This window comes from Pristiophorus japonicus, chromosome 19, assembly GCF_044704955.1.
Source record: "Pristiophorus japonicus isolate sPriJap1 chromosome 19, sPriJap1.hap1, whole genome shotgun sequence".
Lineage (NCBI taxonomy): Eukaryota > Metazoa > Chordata > Chondrichthyes > Pristiophoridae > Pristiophorus > Pristiophorus japonicus.
In genome coordinates, this window is record NC_091995.1 from 78563694 (window position 1) to 78585947 (window position 22254).

Here is a 22254-nt window from a genome sequence, read left to right on the forward strand (position 1 = left end):
TTTCTGAACTCCAGTGAATACAAGCCCAGTTGATCCAGTCTTTCTTGATAGGTCAGTCCCGCCATCCCGGGAATCAGTCTGGTGAACCTTCGCTGCACTCCCTCAATAGCAAGAATGTCCTTCCTCAGGTTAGGAGACCAAAACTGTACACAATACTCCAGGTGCGGCCTCACCAAGGCCCTGTACAACTGTAGCAACACCTCCCTGCCCCTGTACTCAAATCCCCTCGCTATGAAGGCCAACATGCCATTTGCTTTCTTAACCGCATGCTGTACCTGCATGCCAACCTTCAATGACTGATATACCATGACACCCAGGTCTCGTTGCACCTCCCCTTTTCCTAATCTGTCACCATCCAGATAATAGTCTGTCTCTCTGTTTTTACCACCAAAGTGGATAACCTCACATTTATCCACATTATACTTCATCTGCCATGCATTTGCCCACTCACCTAACCTATCCAAGTCACTCTGCAGCCTCATAGCATCCTCCTCGCAGCTCACACTGCCACCTAACTTAGTGTCATCCGCAAATTTGGAGATACTACATTTAATCCCCTCGTCTAAATCATTAATGTACAGTGTAAACAGCTGGGGCCCCAGCACAGAACCTTGCGGTACCCCACTAGTCACCGCCTGCCATTCTGAAAAGTCCCCATTTACTCCTACTCTTTGCTTCCTGTCTGACAACCAGTTCTCAATCCATGTCAGCACACTACCTCCAATCCCATGTGCTTTAACTTTGCATATTAATCTCTTGTGTGGGACCTTGTCGAAAGCCTTCTGAAAGTCCAAATATACCACATCAACTGGTACTCCCTTGTCCACTGTACTGGAAACATCCTCAAAAAATTCCAGAAGATTTGTCAAGCATGATTTCCCTTTCACAAATCCATGCTGACTTGGACCTATCATGTCACCTCTTTCCAAATGCGCTGCTATGACATCCTTAATAATTGATTCCATCATCTTACCCACTACCGATGTCAGACTGACCGTCTATAATTCCCTGTTTTCTCTCTCCCTCCTTTTTTAAAAAGTGGGGTTACATTGGCTACCCTCCACTCGATAGGAACTGATCCAGAGTCAGGACAGGTGAGGTAGGTTTTAAGGAGCATCTTAAAGGAGGAGGGAGAGGAAGAGGTTTAGGTAAGGAATTCCAGAGCTTGGGGCCCAGGCAGCTTTAAGAGCTGCATACTGCCTAGTTTGGAATGATTTTTAATTGTTTTTGCAAAGCGCAGTTGAGCTTTAAGGGCTAGAGACTGCCTATTTTTGAATTATGTTTAATTTTTTTTCAGAAGGCAGTTCACCTTTAAGGGCTCGAGACTACTTTCAAAACTGGCAGCCTTGCTTTAAGAAAATGCAGCATCGCTACAACGACGCATCATTGGACCTCCTGCTGAGCGCACAGCCTGAAGCAACGTGTTCATCGCCAGGCTGTGTGCCAAGATCATTCAAATTAGCAGGCAACACCAAATTAATATACTGCCTGTGCTTTCTAAACATGCGCGATCGAATCTCGCCCCTCGGTGACCCCCCCCAGCTTTCGAGCCATATTGGCATTCACCCCCACTATCTCTGTACTCTCCTCCAGCCCAATAACCAATTGCCTACTATCCTTCGAGAGCTGAGTGCTCCTCCAATTCTGGTCTCTTGCGCACTTCCTGATTTTCATCGTTCCTTCCCTGGTGGCCATCACTCCGGCTGCCTGGGCCCCAAGCTCTGGAATTCCTTACCTAAACCTCTTCCTCTCCCTCCTCCTTTAAGATGCTCGTTAAAACCTACCTCACCTATCCTATCTCCATACGTGGCTCAGTGTCAAATTTTGTTTCCTGACCCTCCTGTGAAGCACCTTGAGATGTTTTACTATGTTAACGGCGCTATATAAATGCAAGTTGTTGGTGGCTTTGATTGTGGGATGAATATTGGCCATAACCCGAGGAGAACTGCTCTTTTACATCTTTCTAAACAGACACATTTTTTGACGTCTCATCCGAAAGACGGCACCTCCGACAGTGCAGCACTCCCATCAGTACTGCACTGGAGTGTCAGCTAGGATTATTTGCTGGGATTCTGGAGCAGGGCTTGAACCCACAAAGTTCTGATCCAGAGATGAGAGTGCTACCCACCGAGCCAAGCTGACGAAAGGAAAATCAGGCATCCTGCTCATGCTGTTTACACTGTTCCTGCTGGAAGAATGGCTGTTTGGATGAAGCATTGACATCTGCACCAAGTATCAGCCGTGGCTCAGTGGTAGCACACTTACCTCGAAGTCAGATGGTTGTGGATTCAAGTCCCACGCCAGGGACTGGAGCACAAAAATCCAGGCTGACACTCCCAGTGCAGTGCTGAGGGAGTGCTGCACTGTCAGAGGTACTATCTTTGAGATGAGACATTAAACCGAGGCCCCATCTGCTCTCTCAGGTGGACTTGAAAGATCCCATGGCACTATTCTGAAGAAGAGCAGGGGAGTTATCCCCAGTGTCCTGGGCCAATATTTATCCCTCAATCAACATAGCCACAAACAGATTATCTGGTCATTATCACATTATTGTTTGTGGGAGCTTGCTGTGTGCAAATTGGCTGCTGCGTTTCCCACATTACAACAGTGACTTCACTCCAAAAGTACTTCATTGGCTGCAGAGTGCTTTGAGATGTCCGGTGGTTGTGAAAGGCACTGTATAAATGTAATTTAAATTAAAAATTCTGAATAGAATGCCTTTTATCACTTGCCTGGCATGTGGGGAGGAGAGACTAGGAACTCAAACTAAACATAAAGGTAGCAGAATTTATGAGGGGCAGTTTTTCCAACCTTGGGCAGGGAGAAGATGCTCCTCAGCTCTGTGTGTGATTCTCCCACCAGAAAACCACATGCAGCACATGCCCAAATTTCTGAAAAGTGCTTCTAGTGGGCAAGAGTCCCAGCGGGAGCTGAAAATAATGCAGAGTTCCCATATTGTGTATTTACAATAATGGGACTATCCGATCCAAAGTGGCGGATGTGAACTCCATGCTGCCCAGCCAGTGGACGGGGAAATAGAACAAACACTTTTGGAAAGACTTGCATTTATATAGCGCCTTTCACGACCAGCGGGTGTCCCAAAGCGCTTTGCAGCCAATGAAGTACTTTTGGAGCGCAGTCACTTTTGTAATGTAGGCAATCTCTGTGGGCCATTGGAAGGAGCAGCGTGTGGCGGCCCGGCCCGGAAATCGACGCAGTACCGGCCGGCAAGACCATCAGCAGGCCAAGGCCACTGGAGGGAGCAGCGTGTGGTGGCATACCACTGCAGGGAGCAATGCGTGCTGCTGCAGGAGGGCGACGGCTACGAAGCCAGGTCGCTGATTGCAGTGCAGGCAGGCACAGCCGGAGGGGCGAAGGAGCGACAAGAAGGAGCGACAAGAGTCCGTAGAGGGCCCAGGAGAGGCGTGAATCTGGGGCCCAGAAGAGGCAAGGGCCCAGGGGCAGCACGGGCCATCCCACACTGCCATACAAGTGCGTGCTCGGTCTGTGCAGTAGAGCTGGTCTCCAGTTAGTCTTGTTAATCCTTGCCACTGGACCAAGGCCTAGCTCTGTCAACAGCCACCACACGTTCAAAAAATCCAAGCACAGGCATCTTCCTTGTAGCTTCACGATGTAGTTCGGGATCCGGAATATTAGGTCCTTCATTGAAACACCTGTGAACTCATCCCTTTTTGGCGTGGAAGCAAGTCATCCTCGATACGAGGGACCGCCTCATCATTATCACAGGCAGTCCCTCGGAATTGAGGAGGACTTGCTTCTACTCCCAAAGTGAGTTCTTTGATGGCTGAACAGTCCAATACGAGAGCCACAGACCCTGTTACAGGTGGGACAGACATTCGTCGAGGGAAGGGGTGGGTGGGGCTGGTTTGCCGCGTGCTCCTTCCGCTGCCTGCGCTTGGCCTCTTCACGCTCGCGGCGTTGAGACTCGAAGAGCTCAGCGCCCTCCCGGGTGCACTTCCTCCACCTCGGTCAGGGTCTCCCAGGTGTCAGCGGTGATGTCGCACTTTACCCGGGAGGATTTGAGGGTGCCCTCGTAATGTTTCCGCTGCCCGCCTTTGGCTCGTTTGCCGTGACGGAGCTCCGCACAAAGCATTTGCTTAGGGAGTCTCGCGAACTATGTGGCCTGCCCAGCGGAGCTGATCGAGTGTGGTCAGTGCTTCAGTACTGGGGATGTTAGCCTGGAGGAGGACACTGATGTTGTTGCGCCTGATGATGATGAAGAGTTAATTTTTTTTTAAGCGGGCAAAGAAAAAAAGCCACTCGAGTGAGTGACGTGTGTGAAAGTGAAACCAGGTTGAAATTTCTTGGAAAGACTCGGCGTAGCGGGGTTTCTGTGAAGTGAAGGAGAGAGAGAGAGACAGCGAGAGAGAGAGAGAGAGAAGGCGGTCCTTCAAACGACTTGCGAAACTGACATTTCGGGCGGCGCTTCAGAAACTGACAAGACAGAAGCAGGTCCGGAGAGGCTGGACCACCCCTCTCCTCACCCCCCCCCTCGGCTCAGCCCAGCCCAGCCGCCGGGGCCACAGCACAAGGCGTCCGGACACACAGGAGGCAATGCTCCGCACATCGCCAGCCAGCGCAGCGTCCGCCTGTCCAATCTGCACGCAAATCTTCCAGCACTCGAATGACCCTCCCTCCCGCTGAATCCCTCAGATCATCCGCGGGGCTGGGGGCTTGGTGTGACCACTTTTTGTTTTTGGTATGCAAGGAGCAACATGAGTTTGTGAGCAGGGTGAGTACACTTTCCACCTCTAACCTCTCCCACCCCCAAACAAAAGTTTGCAAACTTCTGCTGCTGACTTTCAAATATCTTGTCTTTTTTTCTCTTTCAAATCGTGTGTTTGAATGATTTTCCAATTCTGCAATTTAATGTGCTGCCTTTTCTGCAGCAAATGAATTCAGGGGAGCCGTGTTTTAGCAGCACTCCTGGAAGTAGCGTTCCAGTGCTAGCTGCTGGCACTGAACTGTTATAACTGGGCACCCCTCAGTCCGTACTTCTCCCCATGGCACTGGCAGAACTCGTCAACCGTCTCTTCCATTTGTTTATTCTGAGACAAAATGGTCCGGGTTTTTGCAGGTGGCTGCAGAGCACTGCTGAGCTAAATGGGCGGGGGGCGGGGAAGAGATGCAACTTCAAAAGCTGGCAAAAAGACAAACAAGATACAGGCTGCATCTGAAAATAGCGAGGACGGGCGACAGATTTTCTGGCCGAGAAGATCCCCTGGGGTGCTGGTCCGCTCGTTGTACTGGTGTGACTGCAATCCATGAATATCACCCTGCAGATACTGACACTCTCCCCGGGACCCCCTGTAAATACTGACACACTCCTGGGGACCCCCTGTAAATACTGACACACTCCCGGGGACCCCCTGTAAATACTGACACACTCCTGGGGACCCCCTGTAAATACTGACACACTCCCGGGGACCCCCTGTAAATACTGACATACTCCTGGGACCCCCTGTAAATACTGACACACTCCCAGTGATCCCATGTAAATACTGACACACTCCTGAGGACCTCCTGTAAATACTGACACACTCCTGGGACCCCCTGTAAATACTGACACACTCCTGGGACCCCCTGTAAATACTGACACACTCCTGGGGATCCCCTGTAAATACTGACACACTCCCAGGGGCCTCCTGTAAATACTGACACACTCCCTGGGACCCCCTGTAAACACTGACACACTCCCTGGGACCCCTAGTAAATACTGACGCACTCCCTGGGACCCCCTGTAAATACTGACACACTCCCGGGGACCCCCTGTAAATACTGACACACTCCCGAGGACCCCCTGTAAATACTGACACACTCCCAGGGGCCCCCTGTAAATACTGACATACTCCTGAGGACCTCCTGTAAATACTGACACACTCCCGGGGACCCCCTGTAAATACTGACACACTTCCAGGGGCCTCCTGTAAATACTGACACACTTCCTGGGACCCCCTGTAAATACTGACACACTCCCTGTGACCCCCTGTAAATACTGACACACTCCCGTGGACCCCCTGTAAATACTGACACACTCCCAGGGGCCCCCTGTAAATACTGACACACTCCCGAGGACCCCCTGTAAATACTGACACACTCCGTGGGACCCCCTGTAAATACTGACACACTCCCGAGGACCCCCTGTAAATACTGACACACTCCCAGGGGCCCCCTGTAAATACTGACATACTCCTGAGGACCTCCTGTAAATACTGACACACTCCCGGGGACCCCCTGTAAATACTGACACACTCCTGAGGACCTCCTGTAAATACTGACACACTCCCGGGGACCCCCTGTAAATACTGACACACTTCCAGGGGCCTCCTGTAAATACTGACACACTTCCTGGGACCCCCTGTAAATACTGACACACTCCCTGTGACCCCCTGTAAATACTGACACACTCCCGTGGACCCCCTGTAAATACTGACACACTCCCAGGGGCCCCCTGTAAATACTGACACACTCCCGAGGACCCCCTGTAAATACTGACACACTCCCTGGGACCCCCTGTAAATACTGACACACTCCCGAGGACCCCCTGTAAATACTGACACACTCCCAGGGGCCCCCTGTAAATACTGACATACTCCTGAGGACCTCCTGTAAATACTGACACACTCCCGGGGACCCCCTGTAAATACTGACACACTCCTGAGGACCTCCTGTAAATACTGACACACTCCCGGGGACCCCCTGTAAATACTGACATACTCCTGGGACCCCCTGTAAATACTGACACACTCCCAGGGATCCCATGTAAATACTGACACACTCCTGAGGACCTCCTGTAAATACTGACACACTCCTGGGACCCCCTGTAAATACTGACACACTCCTGGGGATCCCCTGTAAATACTGACACACTCCCAGGGGCCTCCTGTAAATACTGACACACTCCCTGGGACCCCCTGTAAACACTGACACACTCCCTGGGACCCCTAGTAAATACTGACGCACTCCCTGGGACCCCCTGTAAATACTGACACACTCCCGGGGACCCCCTGTAAATACTGACACACTCCCGAGGACCCCCTGTAAATACTGACACACTCCCAGGGGCCCCCTGTAAATACTGACATACTCCTGAGGACCTCCTGTAAATACTGACACACTCCCGGGGACCCCCTGTAAATACTGACACACTTCCAGGGGCCTCCTGTAAATACTGACACACTCCCGTGGACCCCCTGTAAATACTGACACACTCCCAGGGGCCCCCTGTAAATACTGACACACTCCCGAGGACCCCCTGTAAATACTGACACACTCCCTGGGACCCCCTGTAAATACTGACACACTCCCGAGGACCCCCTGTAAATACTGACACACTCCCAGGGGCCCCCTGTAAATACTGACACACTCCTGAGGACCTCCTGTAAATACTGACACACTCCTGGGACCCCTGTAAATACTGACACACTCTTGGGACCCACTGTAAATACTGACACACTCCCTGGGACCCCCTGTAAATACTGACACATTCCCTGGGACTCCCTGTAAATACTCACACACTCCCGGAAACAGTCTGTAAATACTGACACACTCCCGGGGACCCCCTGTAAATACTGACACACTCCCTGGGACCCCCTGTAAATACTGACACATTCCCTGGGACCCCCTGTAAATACTGACACACTCCCGGGGACCCCCTGTAAATACTGACACCCTCCCGAGGACCCCCTGTAAATACTGACACACTCCCAGGGGCCCCCTGTAAATACTGACATACTCCTGAGGACCTCCTGTAAATACTGACACACTCCCGGGGACCCCTTGTAAATACTGACACACTCCCAGGGGCCTCCTGTAAATACTGACACACTCCCTGGGACCCCCTGTAAATACTGACACACTCCCTGGGACCCCCTGTAAATACTGACACACTCCTGAGGACCCCCTGTAAATACTGACACACTCCCAGGGGCCCCCTGTAAATACTGACATACTCCTGAGGACCTCCTGTAAATACTGACACACTCCCGGGGACCCCCTGTAAATACTGACACACTCCTGAGGACCTCCTGTAAATACTGACACACTCCCAGGGACCCCCTGTAAATACTGACACACTCCTGAGGACCTCCTGTAAATACTGACACACTCCCAGGGACCCCCTGTAAATACTGACACACTCCCAGGGGCCCCCTGTAAATACTGACACACTCCTGGGGACCTCCTGTAAATACTGACACACTCCTGGGGACCTCCTGTAAATACTGACACACTCCTGGGACCCCTGTAAATACTGACACACTCTTGGGACCCCCTATAAATACTGACACTCTCCCTTGGAATCCTCTCTAACCATTGACACATGCTTCTCAGAGCCCTCTGCCAACAATGGCACTTTTCTAAAGGAACCCCCTGCAAATATTGACACGTTCCCAGGGACCCCAGCCCTTGTCTTAACTTTCAAAAGTCCCAAAGGCAAATTGTGCTACCGAAAATGATTGTAATCAGAAAGCAGTAACGGGAAACGCGTGCAGTAAATCAACAGATATAGGAAAAAAAAACCCAGAGAATCTTGATGCCCTCACCGACCCCTGGGGTCTGGGTTCCTTGGGTTGAAAGTTTTTGTCCTACACCCTGAAGCTGTGTGGACTGCCCTCTTTTGAGATTCCACCAACGGTTAACAGAGTTAAAAAGTTGCTTGAGAAAATTCAGAAGGAAGAAACGACCTCCCCAGTCATTGACATTCTGTGTCTGTGTGTTTGAACCCCCTGGCTGGTTTTACCATGGGATACTATGTGCTGGCCTGCAGCAGCAACGTGCTTGGGATGGATGTAAAGGGTTCTAAAGCCATTTAATCAATATTTTGTGAAATCCCTCCATGACCTCCCCCCCCCCTCCCTATCTGTGTAATCTCCTCCAGCCCCAAAACACTCCGAGATATCTCCGCTCTTCTAACTCTGCCCCCTTGAGCATCCCCGATTTTAATCGCCCCACCATTAGTGGCCGAGCCTTCTATTGCCTGGGCCCCAAGTTCTGGAACTCCCTGCCTAAACCTCTCCGCCTCTCTACTCCTTTAAGACGCTCCTTAGAACCGAACTCTTTGACCAAGATTTTGGTCATTTTTGTACCTATAGAAACATAGAAAATAGGAGCAGTGGTAGGCCATTTGGCCCTTCGAGCCTACACTGCCATTCGGTATGATCATGGCTGATCCTCTATCTGAACACCATATTCCCGCTTATTCCCCATACCCCTTGATGTCATCTGCTCTAATATCTCCTTATGTGGCTGGGTGTCAGATGTTGTTTTATAATGCTTCTATGAATGCCTTGAGATATTTTCCAATGTTGCAGTTGCTTTATAAATATAAGTTGTTGTTCAAAAAGGATTCAGGGTTAGGGTACAGGAACAGGACTTCTTTGTTAAGAATGTTTGAAGGAAGTTGAGCCACAGTGACTTTGGCCGGTAGAGTAAAATGGCTCATGCTCATTATACATCTCTCTATTTTGTTCCTAAGTCCGCCTCTGATCAGGTACCTGGGCTCTGTGGTTCCTCTGCTCAGTATATGCTGATGTATCTGGCGTTTCTTCTTTCTTCTGAAGGCGCTGCTCTGAGCTAGTGTACAGATAGCCCACGGGTATTGTCCCAGTGATGAGTCTTCATATCTGAACCTGCACTGTAAGTGTAGTCAGGCTATTTGACACAGGGGATGTTGTCCACCCACCAGGGGCCTTCTGGTAGGGGGTCACTACACTGGGAGCCTTGGCTGACTGCTCTCTGCCACACAGTGCAGGTTCACACCACGAAGATTGCAGCACCCCTACGATCGGCTAAGCTGAGAACGGCTCATGCAAAACAGATCAGGCACCGGAGCTGGGGCTCCACAGATGATTTTTTGACCAGAGGGCAGCCAGGCCCAAACATGTGGGTCTCCCTCCATCAGCTGCGCCTGTAATGGAAACATGCCCAAGTTCCAGGAACCCAAGGAATCATGGACTGATGAAAATACATGTGTATTCAGTTGGGAGCAGATGCACAGCATGTTTACCCTGAATGTTTACAGGCATCGCAAGGTCCTGGTATGAGAGGTATTGGGCTTGTAACTGTTGATACAGCCACCTCACTGGCACGACCGTCTCTTGCCAGATAACACTGGTCCAACGTTCCTGTAAACCGCACATTTGCTTTCCTGCTTTTTCCTGATTGTTTGCTGCATTTTGACCTGGCCTGACCACAAGGGGGTGTAGACAAAGCAACGCATCCAATATTTTTCCACGTATTGGAGAAATACAAGTGTTACAATTAGCCTCTCGCGTTAACCCATGAGTATCATTTCTCCATGGGCCCATGCTGTGATAATTGCTGGGTTGGTGATGCACAGACCCGGACTGTTGTGTTTCATACACCCTTGCACATGACTGCAGTATGAAAGGGAACCACACAACTCGTGTCTTTCCTCACTTCTCCCTTATCTTCCCCTTCCCCATGACTCCCTTACCTTCTCCTTCCTCATCCTTTAGCTCTACCTTGCACAAACTCCAGTCTATCCAGAATTCCTCTGCTGGTATCCATGTTTGCAGGAAATCCCATGTACCCTGTCATCCCTGTCCACCATTTGCAGATCCTTATCCTCATCCATAACCCTTATCCTCATCTGTGTCTTCAGATCCTCCCCTGGCTTGCAATCTTCTCCAGCCCTATATCCCACAAGGCACAATTTAACACCAGTAAAAGCATGGCAAAGTTAATCTCTGGTTCTAACTTTGATGTGTAAAGGATATCCTGGCAGGGGAACATGACTGAAAGGGTCCTCAGCCAACAGAGCTGAACCTGACCTGGGATCACTTAATGCTGCCAGATTAGACGATCCTGGGTATCATTCCTGAAAGCTGGTGTGAACGTTTGATTTCAGGCTGTGTGGCAGTCATCATCATAGGCAGTCCCTCGTATCGAGGATGACTTGCTTCCACGCCAAAAAGGGATGAGTTCACAGGTGTTTCAATGAAGGACCTAATATTCCAGGTCCCGAACTACATCCTGATGGGTGGAAGATGACTGTGCGTGGATTTTCTTAACGTGGGGTGGCCGTTGCACACCAACCACCACACGGGCTTGACCGAGCTCGGTCTTGGTCCAGTGGCAAGGATTACCCAAGATGTCTGGAGACCAGCTCTGCTGCACGGACCTAGTGCGCACATCCTTCGCCCCGACCTCGCCGCTCCTGCTGTACCTGCCCACGCTCCAATCACCGACCTGCACCTTGATGACATCACTCTTCGCTGCCATCGCCCTCGCGCTGTACCTTGCCGTGGTATGCCACCATGCTGTCCATGGCCGCCGCTCACCGCTCCTTTTATGGCCCCGACCTACCGCTGATGGTCTTTTGCAGGTTGGGGCCTCCCCACTACTGTGGCAGTAGGGTCTCTACAGCTGTCCTAAGAAGTTTTGGGGTTATTGGGGGAGGGGCTCCGGCAGTGAGGAAACCCGCCAGCGTTGCTGTTCCTGACTGCTCTCCAGTGATCCCTGCTGGGATTCCTGAGATGAAGGGGTTGTCCTACGAAGAAAGGTTGAGCAGGTTGGGCCTATACTCACTGTTTCGAAGAAATGAGAGGTGACCTTATTGAAACATATTTGGCCCTGAAATTCTGGTCGGAGGCTTCCTTCGGACGAATACGCCCGACCAGAGAATTTTAACGAATTTACCCTGGTAGTCCGGGAGGAGCGTGGGATTCCGGTGGGGAGGCCTTCTCTTCCCGCGCTGCGCGGCGCGCACCCGTCCTCCAGGTTCCCACGCACACGGTGCAGTCACATGTGACTGCTCGACCAATCAGGTACAGTATTCCACAGCATTCTCATTAATAGCAATGGGAACTCCGTATCTACCAGTTCTCATTGCTATTAATAAGAAAAAAAAACACACTAAACACATAATAAAAGATAAAAAACACACCTCACATAAATAACATTAATTGAAATTAAAGTTAATAAATGTCTTAGAAAGAAAAATTCCGATTAAAAAAAAAAAGTGTTTTTCATTCTGGTTTAAAATAAACTTACCATAGGGGGCACGGTTTTTAACAATAAAATGTGTTATTAAAATTTTATTTTGTTATGATTTTGTGTGTTTTAAAACTCTTACGCCTGTAAAAGTGGGCTATGAACCTGCTTTTTATCAGGCGCAAGAGTTTTTAGGACATCCGCTGGGTAAGATATGGGTAAATACCGCAATCTTGCCCATGTGAGTGTCCTCGCTCCCGAGATGCGTTGGATCTGTCGAGCTCCAGCTCCAGCTTGACGAATCGGAAAACTCGGTTTTCAGCGCATGTGCATTGTGCGCTGAAAACTGGCTTTTGCGATGCCTTCCCGGGTCCGTACACACTCCGGAGGCCAGGATTTCTGGGCCATAAGATTCTGAGGGGGCTTGACAAGGTAGATGCAGGGAGGATGTTTCCCCTCGTGGGGGAGTCTAGAATAAGGGGTCGCCCATTTAAAACAAGGATGAGGAGGAATTTCTTCTCTGAGGATCGTGACTCTTTGGAATTGTCTACCCCAGAGAGCTGTGGAGGCTTAAGGTGGAGACAGATTTTTGAACGATAAGAGAGTCAAGGGTTATGGGGAGCAGGCAGGGAAGTGGAGTTGAGGCCAAGATCAGATCAGCCACAATCTTATTGAATGGCGGAGCAGGTTCGAGGGGCCAAATGGCCGACTCCTGCTCCTATTTCTTATGTTTTTTGTGCAAGTGCTCATGTGTGGATGTCAGAAGTGGGCCCAATTATTACATCCTCCATGCTGATACACATTATCTAGACACAATCACACACACACATATATAAAGTCACTTGGGTGAAGTATCAGAGGACTGCTGGTGGAAATGTACCACGGCACAAGTTGGCACGTTCAAGAGACAAGTGGTGAAACTGTTCAAAACAAATATTGGCACTAGCGGGCAAAAAGCAGAAACGATTCCACGTCCCAGTACCGACATCCCTCACTTTGAGAAAAAAAATCCATTATTAGAATAAGAAATATATTTCATTTTCGCACTCTGAGAACTGGCAAAGCAACCTCCTAGTCAGAGAAAATAAAGCTGTTCTTTCTCCTTGAGGGCCATCACCAGGGGCCAGAAATCAGGGTGGATTGACGGGTAACTAACGAACGATCTCTCTGTTACTGTCTTGGTTTTGATGAACTGCATTGTGTTGAGCAGAATGGCAAGATAAATAGTCACGTTCTTGTAGCAATATTTAAGCCGGGACACGTCGTCCAGGATATAAATAGTCTAGACAAACAGAGCAGGGAAAAGTATCCCGGATAAAAGCTGAAAATCTGAAATTAACAATAGAAAATGCTGGAGAACACTCGGCAGGTCTGTGGAGAGAGAAACAGAGTTAATGTTTCAGGTCGGTGAACTTTTGTTAGAACTGGAGCAGTTTGCGATGCACTTGTTGCGGTGTGTTATTTGTCTATCTTGCCTGTCACTTGGACCAGAGAGGAGAGTAGGACCTGAACCTTCTGACGAAAGGTCATCGGCCTGAAACATTGACTCTCTGCACAAAGGCTGCCTGACCTGCGGAGTATTTCCAGGCTTTTCTGTTTGTATTTATTATTGTTTACTGACCTCTAGCTCGCGCATCCCACGATTCGAATTAGGATGTCAAGGAAGACAATTTGAATGTTTTTGGGGATGCTTCCTGTTTTTTGGGGGGGTGGGGGAGTGGGGTGAGGAGGGGGGTTTGGGGGGGTGGGGGGGGCTGGGGGACGGGGGGGTAGGGGGATTGGGGGGGCAGTGGGGGGGGTTTGAGGGTGGGGGGGCGGTGGTGTGTGGGAGTGGGGTGCTGGGTTAGCGGGTAGGGGAGTGGTGAGGGGGTGTTGGGGGGGTTGGTGGGGGTTTGGGGGGTCGGTGGAGTTGGGGGGTTTGGTGGGTTGGAGGGGTGTGGGGGGGTTGGGAGGGGGTTGGTAGGGTGGGGGGGGTTGGGGAGGTAGGGTTGGGGGGGGGTTGGTAGGGTTTGGGGGGGGGTAGGGTTAGGGGGGGTTGGTGGGGTGGGGGTGTGGGGTTGGGGGGTGGGGGGGGTTGGGGGATTGGGTGTTTGGTGGGGGGGTTGGGGTTGGTATGGTGAGTGGGGGGGGTATGGTGGGGTGGGTGGGGGTGGGGGGGTTGGGGGGTTTAGTGGGTGGGGTGGGGGGGTTGTGGGGGTTTGGTGGGGTGGGGGGTTTGGTGGGCTGGGGGGGTTGGGGGGGGATTTGGTGGGGGGGGTTGGGGGCGTTTGGTGGGGTGGATGGGGATGGTTTGGTGGGGGGGTTGAGAGAGTTTGGTGGAGTGGGGGTGTTTGGTGGGGTGGGAGGGTTGGGGGGATTTGGTGGGGGGGGGGTTGAGAGGGTTTGGTGGAGTGGGGGTGCTTGGTGGGGTGGGGGGGGTTGGGGGGATTTGGTTGGGTGGTTGGGGGGGTTTGGTGGGGTGGGTGGGGGGGGTTTGGTGGGGGGGGTTGAGAGGGTTTGGTGGAGTGGGGGTGCTTGGTGGGGTGGGGGGGGTTGGGGGGATTTGGTTGGGTGGTTGGGGGGGTTTGGTGGGGTGGGTGGGGGGGGTTTGGTGGGGGTGTTGGGAGGGTTCTGGTGGAGTGGGGGTGCTTGGTGTGGTGGGGGGGGTTGGGGGGATTTGGTTGGGTGGTTGGGGGGGTTTGGTGGGGTGGGTGGGGGGGGTTTGGTGGGGGGGGTTGGGAGGGTTTGGTGGAGTGGGGGTGCTTGGTGGGGTGGAGGAGGTTGGGGGGATTTGGTTGGGTGGTTGGGGGGGTTTGGTGGGGTGGGTGGGGGGGTTTGGTGGGTGGGTTGGGAGGGTTTGGTGGAGTGGGGGGATTTGGTGGGGTGGTTGGGGGAGTTGGTGGGGTGGGGGGGGGAGGGTTGGGTGGTGAGGGGGGCTGGGAAGCTGAGCTTGGTAACTGATGAAGGTCTTCAGCTGATTGTTTTACCGGGTTGGAAACCTGGTTGAGCCAAGTTGGTAGATTGCATTTGGTAACTTTCACTGTGTGTGATGTCCTGACCCAGGAGAACTGGGTTTGGCTGAGACGTAAAGTCTGATGGAATGGGGCAATGTAATTAATACCATTGAATGACAAGGGGTTGAAGTATTACTGGTGCCAGCGTTTTAATCCCAGATTTGTTTTTCCAAACTGAATTCAAATGACCAAGGTGGGATTTGAATTTACATTCTCTGAATTATTCATCCAGTATCATAACCACTTTGCTACCATACCCCAACAGAATTTATTAGCTGGCTGTTAATGGCACCAATCCAGCAGTGCTTGCGTCCTCCCTCACTGTGAAAGTGAAAGTCCATGCTGTGAGGTGACCTGATCGAGGTCTTTAAACTTATGAAGGGGCTTGATAGGGTAGACATGTATAAGATGTTGCCACTTGTGGGGGAGTGCAAAACTAGGGGCCACAAATATAAGGTAGTCACCAGTAAGGAAGAGTGGTGAGAATGTCAAACTCGCTACCACAGGAAGTAGTTGAGGCGAATTGCATAGATCTGTCCCAGAGAGCTGTGGAGGCTGGGTCAATGAATATATTTAAGGCGGAGATAGACAGATTTTTGAGTGACAGGGGAGTGAAGGATTATGGGGAGCGGGCGGGGAAGTGGAGCTGAGTCCGTGATCAGATCAGCCATGATCTCATTGAATGGCGGTGCAGGCTCGAGGGGCCAAATGGCCGACTCCTGCTCCTAATTCTTATGTCCTTATTACTTTAAGGGAAAGCTAGATAAGTACATGAGGGAGAAAGGGTGAGAAGAATATGTTGATTGGGTTAGATGAAGTAAGGTGGGAGGAGGCTCGTATGAGGCATAAACATCGGCATAGGCCAGTTGGGCCGCAGGGCCTGTTTCTGTGCTGTAAATTCTATGCAATGCCTAAGTGTACAAGAGCTTTCTCTGAGGTACTCGGTAATCCTGCAGAATAAAACCGGAAAGGGAGATTCCTTTCATGCAGTCCCCATTAACTGCACACACTGCAGTTTCAATGTTTTAATACATTTGCATCAATGCATTACAGTTTATGATACACTGTCCATGCTCCTGATCTTTGAGCACCCTGTGCGGAGGGGAGCGGGCAGGTCAGAAGGCCTCCTCGTAGGACCGCTCCTGGGCATGGCCAAGGTGGCCACTAACCGGTCCAGGCAGCAGGCAGTCGAGGGGGTCGTTCGGCCCGACTGCCTGCCTCTCTTCCGCGGTTACATCCGAGCCAGGGTGTCCCTGGAGATGGAGCACGCGGTGTCCACCGGTACGCTCGCGGCCTTCTGCGAGAGGTGGGCGCGGAGTGATTGGAGTGCATCATCACCCCCGGCAACCAAATTTTAATTTGATTTGGGAAGATTCTTAGTTGATTTGGAAATTTGAGGGTTCTAGTGCCTTTACTAAAAGGAGGTATTTGATTTAAAGTTCTATCTAAAATAGTCGTGATATCCTGTAACTGTGTGTTGGGGATAGTGATACCCTGTCACTGTGTGTTGGGGATTGTAATACCCTGTAACTGTGTGTTGGGGATTGTGATATCCTGTAACTGTGTGTTGGGGATTGTGATACCCTGTAACTGTGTGTTGGGGATTGTGAGACACCTGTAACTGTGTGTTGGGGATTGTGAGACACCTGTAACTGTGTGTTGGGGATTGTGATACCCTGTAACTGTGTGTTGGGGATTGTAATACCCTGTAACTGTGTGTTGGGGATTGTGATACCCTGTAACTGTGTGTTGGGGATTGTAATACCCTGTAACTGTGTGTTGGGGATAGTGATATCCTGTCACTATGTGTTGGGGATTGTAATACCCTGTCACTGTGTGTTGTGGATTGTAATACCCTGTAACTCTGTGTTGGGGATTGTAATACCCTGTAACTGTGTGTTGGGGATTGTGATACCCTGTAACTGTGTGTTGGGGATTGTGATACCCTGTAACTGTGTGTTGGGGATTGTGAGACACCTGTAACTGTGTGTTGGGGATTGTGGTATCCTGTAACTGTGTGTTGGGGATTGTGAGACAGCTGTAACTGTGTGTTGGGGATTGTGGTACCCTGTAACTGTGTGTTAGGGATTGTGATAACCTATAACTGTGTGTTACAGTTTGTGATGTGTTATTGGTGGTGTTAGTGGTGTGCCATTTGACTCTCTTGGCTGTCACTTGGACCAGAGAGGTGGAGGACCTGACAATGATGGAAGCTAACACATGAAGAAATAAGACTTTCGGGAAGTACTGGATGGTCCCTGGTGCTTTCAAAAGCACATCTAACCAGTCAGCATCTTCAAGAGGCGGAAACTGGGAAAGAAAGAGGGGGAACGTCAGAGGAGCAATGACGACAGTACTATCAGCAAAACACTGGGGCACATAAAGATTGCGCTAGATAGGGAGGTTCCAGGCAGGTGATCACAGGCAGATCAGCTCTCTGATGGCAAACTCTTGTTTCCTGGCAAATAGTGTGCAAAATGCACTGTGTTCTCATGCAAAAGTTCGCTCAATCGATCCATCTGGCATATGTTATTTGCACATTTTTATAGATGCTGAACAAAAAGTTTAAAAAAAGGCAGATACTTGCTGCTGAGTCGATTTGACCTGCAGCCGACAATTTCCAATGTCTACAATTGCTGTCTAACCTCAGTTTATAATCAGCTATCGCCTGAATTTTCTCATTTAAACCCCAAACCCCTCAGGGAATATTTGAGAAATGGCCTTAAAGGGACAGATCCATCTTAGCAGCTACATATCTGCTCCAGACCCAGACTACCTTGAGCAATGCTACAGGTGATCTGTCCTTCGTCCAGAGTTATCTATGTATTTAAGAAAGAAAGACTTGCATTTATATAGCGCCTTTCACGACCACTGGGCATCCCAAAGCACTTTACAGCCAATGAAGTACTTTTGGAGCGTAGCCACTGTTGTAATGTAGGACAAACGACAGCCAATTTGTGCACAGCAAGCTCCCACAAACAGCAATGTGATAATGATCCAGATAATCTGTTGTTTGTTGTGTTGATTGAGGGATAAATATTGGCCAGGGCACCGGGGATAACTCCCTTGCTCTTAGAAACATAGAAAATAGGAGCAGAAGTAGGCCATTCGAGTCTGCACCGCCATTCAATATGATCATGGCTGATTCTTCCCAATAGTGCTATGGGATCCTTTATGTCCACCGGAGCCTCGGTTTAATGTCTCATCTGAAAGACGGCACCTCCGACAGTGCAGCACTCCCTCAGCATTGCACTGGGAGTGTCAGCCTAGATGTATGTGCTTAGGTCCCTGGAGTGGGACTTGAATCCACAACCTTCTGACTCATGAGGCGAGTGTGCTGGCCACTGAGCCACAGTTTTTTTTAAAAAAGGGGGAAAGAAAGCCAGTCATGTCTTGTTGGTTTTTCTGCTCTTGGTGATCTGACCTCACTGGATTTACACACAGCTGCCCAATTTGCAAAAGATTCCCTCACCAATTACCTTCCAAAAAGATGTACCTATTTAGACCGCTTCTCCTCAGGAAGGATTGGCGCACTGGCCTTAAAGGGACAGTCCACGTTAACCACAGACCCATCCTAGCAGCTAAACATCCCAACCGTGCTCCAGACCTGTGAGCATCACCAAGGGGGCTTAGCTAATGAATTACAGGAGTACATCATGCTGTATCAGACCCAGGGCCGCCATTATACAGCATCTCAGTGAGGCAGCCATAATACACTCTAGTAATATGTCAAAACACACTAGCAAACCCCTCACAATGTACCAGAAAATGCGTCAAAATACATTTAAGCTTCAGTTCATTTTGAACAGGTCCAACGCTCAGTCAATCAGAAAATTAAGTTAATTCCCGTATATGCAAAACCCCACTGTTTTGGCTGAGGAACAAGTCGTTGAGGCCAATTCCCGATATGATTAGGAGTTCCCGTTGTTGCGGAACAAAGTGGAACCAATCCAGGAAGGCAAGCTGTTTTAAACCAGACCTTTGCATGTGGAAAAGGCCTGTAACTTCTTGTTCTGCTCCGCCATCTCCCTCCTGGATTCCCCCCCCTCCCCCCACCCTGCCACCTTCCTTGAAGGTACTGATTCACACCGTGATCGTTCCCTCCTCTTTCCCTGTTCAGAAGTGTTTGAGCCTCTTCTCAGTGCCTTCCCTCCTCCTCCTGGTTCAGATTGAAAACTAAATAGAACTAAATTGTTTCTGAGCCGCCCCGTAACCACCCTGTGGATAGAAGTCTGTTTTGGGCTGCAGCACGTCAATCACCCATCATACTTCCTGCCCGATAGGCAATTCTTTTGTTTATTCGTTCCTGGGATGTGGGCGTCGCTGGCAAGGCCAGCATTTATTGCCCATCCCTAATTGCACCTTGAGAAGGTGGTGGTGAGCCGCCGTCTTGAACCGCTGCAGTCCCGTGTGGTGAAGGTGCTCCCACAGTGCTGTTCGGGAGGGAGTTTGACCCAGAGACGATGACGAGAATGGCCGATATATTTCCATGTCAGAACGGTGTGTGACCTGGAGGGGAACGTGGAGGTGGTGGTGTTCCCATGCGTCTGCTGCCCTTGTCCTTCTAGGCGGTAGAGGTCGCGGGTTTGGGAGGTGCTGCCGAAGAAGCCTTGGCGAGTTGCTGCAGTGCATCTTGTAGATGGTACACACTGCAGCCATGGTGCGCCGGTGGTGGAGGGAGTGAGTGTTGAAGGTGGTGGACGGGGTGCCGATCAAGTGGGCTGCTTTGTCCTGGATGATGTCGAGCTTCTTGAGTGTTGTTGGAGCTGCACTCATCCAGGCAAGTGGAGAGTATTTCATCACACTCCTGACTTGTGGAATGTCTTTGGGGAGTCAGGAGGTGAGACACTTATCACAGAATACCCAGTTTCTGACCTGCTCTTGTATCCACAGTATTTATGTGGCCTCAACATTGGGATGGGTATAACAAGCGGCCCATCGTGATATCTCCCGATTTGTACTGCAGTCCAAGATGAACCTCTACTCCTATATTTGCGTTTATAGAAACATAGAAATTGGGTGCAGAAGTAGGCCATTCGGCCCTTCTAGCCTGCACCGCCATTCAATGAGTTCATGGCTGAACATGCAACTTCAGTACCCCATTCCTGCTTTCTCACCATACCCCTTGATCCCCCTAGTAGTAAGGACTTCATCTAACTCCTTTTTGAATATATTTAGTGAATTGGCCTCAACAACTTTCTGTGGTAGAGAATTCCACAGGTTCACCACTCTCTGGGTGAAGAAATTTCTCCTCATCTCGGTCCTAAATGGCTTACCCCTTATCCTTAGACTGTGTCCTCTGGTTCTGGACTTCCCCAACATTGGGAACATTCTTCCTGCATCTAACCTGTCTAACCCCGTCAGAATTTTAAACGTTTCTATGAGGTCCCCTCTCATTCTTCTGAACTCCAGTGAATACAAGCCCAGTTGATCCAGTCTTTCTTGAAAAGTCAGTCCCGCCATCCCGGGAATCAGTCTGGTGAACCTTCGCTGCACTCCCTCAATAGCAAGAATGTCCTTCCTCAGGTTAGGAGACCAAAACTGTACACGATACTCCAGGTGTGGCCTCACCAAGGCCCTGTACAACTGTAGCAACATCTCCCTGCCCCTGTACTCAAATCCCCTCGCTATGAAGGCCAACATGCCATTTGCTTTCTTAACCGCCTGCTGTACCTGCATGCCAACCTTCAATGACTGATGTACCATGACACCCAGGTCTCTTTGCACCTCCCCTTTTCCTAATCTGTCACCATTCAGATAATAATCTGTCTCTCTGTTTTTACCACCAAAGTGGATAACCTCACATTTATCCACATTATACTTCATCTGCCATGCATTTGCCCACTCACCTAACCTATCCAAGTCGCTCTGCAGCCTCATAGCATCCTCCTCGCAGCTCACACTGCCACCCAACTTAGTGTCATCCGCAAATTTGGAGATACTACATTTAATCCCCTCGTCTAAATCATTAATGTACAGTGTAAACAGCTGGGGCCCCAGCACAGAACCTTGCGGTACCCCACTAGTCACTGCCTGCCATTCTGAAAAGTACCCATTTACTCCTACTCTTTGCTTCCTGTCTGACAACCAGTTCTCAATCCATGTCAGCACACTACCCCCAATCCCATGTGCTTTAACTTTGCACATTAATCTCTTGTGTAGGACCTTGTCGAAAGCCTTCTGAAAGTCCAAATATACCACATCAGCTGGTTCTCCCTTGTCCACTCTACTGGAAACATCCTCAAAAAATTCCAGAAGATTTGTCAAGCATGATTTCCCTTTCACAAATCTTGTCGAATCATAGAAGGAGGCCACTTGGGGTGATCAGAAAGAGCCATCCAATCAGCCCCACCCTCCTGCTCTTTCCCCATAGCCCTGCAAGTTTTTCCTTTTCAAGTGTACATCCAATTCCCTTTTGAAAATGACTTTTGAATCTGTCTCCACCACCCTTTCAGGCAGCGTGCTCCACATCACAGCAACTCGCTGCATAAAAAATATTCTCCGCGCCCTTGGTTCTTCTGATTATCTTAAACCCGTGTCCCCTGGTGACCCACCCTCCTGCCAGTGGAAACGTGCTCCTTATTTACTCCCATTTTGTAACGTTTCACATGATGAATAACTTTGTTCGAGAAAGTGCAGTGACTGTCCTTATGTCCGGCAATACAGCAGCCTGAAAACAGTATGAAGGAGATGATCTGATACTGTGGTGTTGGTTGAGGGAGAAATGTTGTCCAGAGCACTGGGAGGACTCCTTGCTCTCCAACCTGTGCCGTGGGATCTTTATCATTAACAGGGACAACAACAACAACTTGTATTTATATAGTGCCTTTAAAGTCCCAAGGCGCTGCAAAAGAGTGTCATAAGACCAAAAATATAGATTTGACACCGAGCCACACAAGAAGAAATTAGGGTAGGTCAAAGAGGTAGGTTTTAAGGAGTGTCTTAAAGGAGGAAAGAGAGGTAAAGAGGCAGAGAGGTTTAGGGAGGGAGCTCCAGAGCTTAGGGCCCAGGCAACTGAAGGCACGGTCACCGATGGTTGAGCAGTTATAATCAGGGATGCGAAAGAGGGCAGAATTATAAGAATGCAGACATCTTGGAGGGTTGTGGGAAGGGGAGGGGCGAGGGCCATGGAGGGATTTGTAAACCAGGATGAGAATTTTGCAATCGAGGCGTTGCTTGACCGGAAGCCAATGTCAGCGAGCACAGGGGGGTGATGGGTGAGTGGGACTTGGTGCGAGTTAGAATACGGGCAGCCGAGTTTTCGATGACTGTAAGTTTACGAAGG

At 50.1% G+C, this 22254-nt stretch overlaps 1 protein-coding gene across 2 annotated transcripts in view; it reads left to right on the forward strand.

Moving 5' to 3' along the window:
* Positions 1 to 4427: 4427 nt before the first annotated feature.
* Positions 4428 to 22254, forward strand: part of LOC139229979 (suppressor of cytokine signaling 1-like) — a 63410-nt gene continuing 45583 nt past the window's right edge. For both annotated transcript variants that reach the window (XM_070861677.1, XM_070861676.1), the window contains exon 1: positions 4428 to 4753. The gene's annotated coding sequence lies outside the window, so the exon portion shown is untranslated. The remainder of the gene's footprint in view (positions 4754 to 22254) is intronic.